Consider the following 3,389-nt stretch of genomic DNA (forward strand, 5'->3'; position numbering starts at 1 on the left):
TTTCCTCCCATATCTGGCAACAAATCTTCAAGCTAATGTTTCATGTTTTTCTCCTACTCTCTTGACTTGACATCACTGAAAACTGAAGCTGCCCTTTTCCTGAAACTTTGCAAGCTGAAACTGGATGACTTGATATAAACTTCAGAGAAATCACTACCACAGCTCATGTATAAGCAACCTTTGTGCCCGTTGCTGGGTAGGCCATTCAGAAAGTCCACTGGAACACCCAACGACCTCACCAGAGACACTCAAACTGCAAATCAGGAAACTGATCAGAATTACCACTGCTTATCTTCACTGTCTATCTAAAGATGCTTTGAGCCCAATCGATAGTACCCTTACCAACTGATTGCCCTCTGGACTCAAAAGCCGGGCTTATAACTTGCTCTAAACATTAACCTTTATTTTTCTTTTGTTTCCATATAAATGCCTCTTATCGTTTACACTGTGAAGTCTCAACTTGGATGGGAGCCCATCTGCAACATGGCCTCCTAAAATGAGACGCAACTGTTCAACTGAACGGAACTATTTTCAGGACTAAAAGGCTGTGTCAATAAGATATGGGGAATATTTGCTCTTCTGTGTGTTCCAATCCGTGTTTTTCTTTCCCTTCACTGATATCTTGTTTCACAACTTCCAACCCAAATCTGCTCACAGCTACTAACTTGGCTTTTAACATATGAAACTTTCTAAAAGTAAAGTTTCAAATGGGAAATGAAGAGGCTCAGAATACACTACCCCAAAGTACGTCACTCAGAACACATCATCCCCAAATATGCCACTTTGGCATCAGAATTATTTTAAACTAAAGGTACATAAAAACAGGAGGTGCAAGAAGATCACTCTGACCTTCACCGTTCTTTAAAAGCCAGAGATGAAATTCCTATGTGAAAGATGTCCTCCCTAAACCAAGAAGAAAGTGGCATTCTTGTCACCAAGGATGGGAAGTTGAGGCTGATAGGAATCTGTACAAGCATCCCTTATCTTCCTAATTACTTATCTACCCAGTTATTCACCCCAGCACAAGCCCCTTTGCTTTGTTATATTTTCACACTTCAAGGCATAAATGTTTGACTCTAGCTGCTGCTTTGTGTCTTCACTTCCTTATGAAGGCTCTCTTGTCATAAAAGACTTGCATTAAGTAATTTATATGCTTTTCTTCTGTTGATTTGTCTTATGTCGATTTAATTCTCCAGGCCCAGGCAAAAAACAAACAAAGAAAAAACAAAAACAAAAACAAAATCCCCCAACAACAACAACAAAACCCTAAGAGAGGAGGGGTAAATGTTTGCCTCCTCTTCTGCACTTTTCAAATGCTCTATCCTGTTTTCACTTCTTTACTTTCCGGCACTATAAGGTGTTCCAGGCTCATCTTGTATTTATTTTTCCTGTCCTAGCCCTGGAATCAGCCACTTCTACACTTCTTTAAGGAGTCCTGGTTCCTTTCATTGGGGAATGGCATTTCGAAATCAAGATCTGAGTGCCGGCTGTGCTCATTGCTACTGGTGTCACTGCTTGTAGTCTCCTCTCTCTCAGTGGGCGGAGCTAAGCAATCCATGTATGTATAACTGACCCATATATGCACACATATTATATTTTTGCATCTACTAAAAATAAATCAACCATGAGTTCATGCTGATATTTCTAACTCCAGTCCAGCACCAGGATTTATTCTAGCATTATCTCTGCTTATTTGTAACTTCTTTCTGACAATGAGAAAAGTGGATCCCATAGCTTACAATATTCTTAATTATTTCTGAGCCCAAGTATACCATAGGTTTAGGGTTGCTTGTGAAAAACGAATTTACCAAGGAGAGTATGTTGCTTCTGTACCATTCTTTTTGTCTTTGGCCTGACACTCTCCAGTCAAAACATTGCTTTACAAAGTCACTTAGGTCAGCTCCTTTCTTCCCCGCTAACTTCTGTATGGTTATTATTTTTTTTTATTTGCAATACAGTTAGATTCATTTTAGCAGTCTGCTTTTCATCCTGGATTTCCCCAAGATCTTGGCTGATTTTTTAAAAACTTGCATACAGCAAAGTTTACCCTTTGTGGTGTATAGGTTTATGGGATAGAGAAAGGCATAGAGTCACGTGTACAACAGTACAGTTTAACTCAGAACAATTGGATCCCCCAAAGTTTCCTAATGAGGCCCTAAAGTGGGGCATCATTTCATATAACTCTCCCAACTCCAGGCAACCATGGATTTGTTTTCTATTTTGATAATTTTGCCTTTTCCAGAATCCCATATAAATAGAATCATTCAATATGTAACATTTTGGATTTTCTCTCATTGAGCAAAAAGAATTTCAGGTTCATTCATGTGTTGTGGGTTGATACTTTTCATTGCTGAATAGTATTCCATTGTCTGGATATACACCAATTTACTTACCCTTTCATCTGTGAAAGACAGCTGAGATGTTTCTAGCTTTTGGTTATGAATAAAGCTGCTATAAACAGTCAGGGCCGGGCACGGTGGCTTACGCCTGTAATCCCAGTACTTTGGGAGGCTAAGGCAGGCGGATCACCTGAGGTCAGGTGTTCGAGACCAGCCTGGCCAACATGGCAAAATCCTTTCTTTACTAAACATACAAAAATTAGACAGGAGTGGTGGTGCATGCCCATAATCCCAGCTACTCAAGAGGCTGAGGCAGGAGAATCATTTGAGCCCAGGAGGCAGAGGTTGCAGTGAGCTGAAATTGTGCCACTGCACTCCAGCCTGTGAGACTCCATCTCAAAAAAAAAAAAGCCAGGTACAGATTTTTCTGTCGGTGTAAGATTTCAGTTAGCTTAGGTCAATACCTTGGAGTGGGACTGTGGGGTCACATGATAAGTGCATGTTTATCTCTATAAGAAATTGCAAAACTAGTTTCCATTTATAAGAAACTGCTATACTATTTTCTGTTCCCACTGGTGATGAATGGGAATTCCATTTGCTTTCTCACCCTTGTCAACACTTTAGCCATTCTAATAGGTGAGTAGCAGCATTTCACTGTTTTAATTTGCACTCTCTAATGACTAGTGTCGTTGAGCATTTTTTTTTCAATTGTGGTAAAATAGATATACCTAACATTTACTATTTTAACTATTTTAAAGTATACAGTTCAGCGACAGTAAGTACATTCACATTGTCGTATAACCATCACCACCTTCTGTCTTCAGAACTTTTTCATCTTCTCAAACTGAAGTTCTATATCCATTAAACACCAGCTCCTCATTTTCCCCTCCCTCCATCCTCTCCCAACCGCCATTCTAGTTTTTGTCTCCATAAATGTAACTACATTAGAAACCTCAGGTAAGTGCAGTCATGTAATATATACATTGTAAAATATATTATAATATATATAATATACTATATACTATATAATATATTAAATATATAATATAT

This window comes from Rhinopithecus bieti, unplaced genomic scaffold, assembly GCF_001698545.2.
Source record: "Rhinopithecus bieti isolate Rb0 unplaced genomic scaffold, ASM169854v2 scaffold_8350, whole genome shotgun sequence".
NCBI lineage: Eukaryota > Metazoa > Chordata > Mammalia > Primates > Cercopithecidae > Rhinopithecus > Rhinopithecus bieti.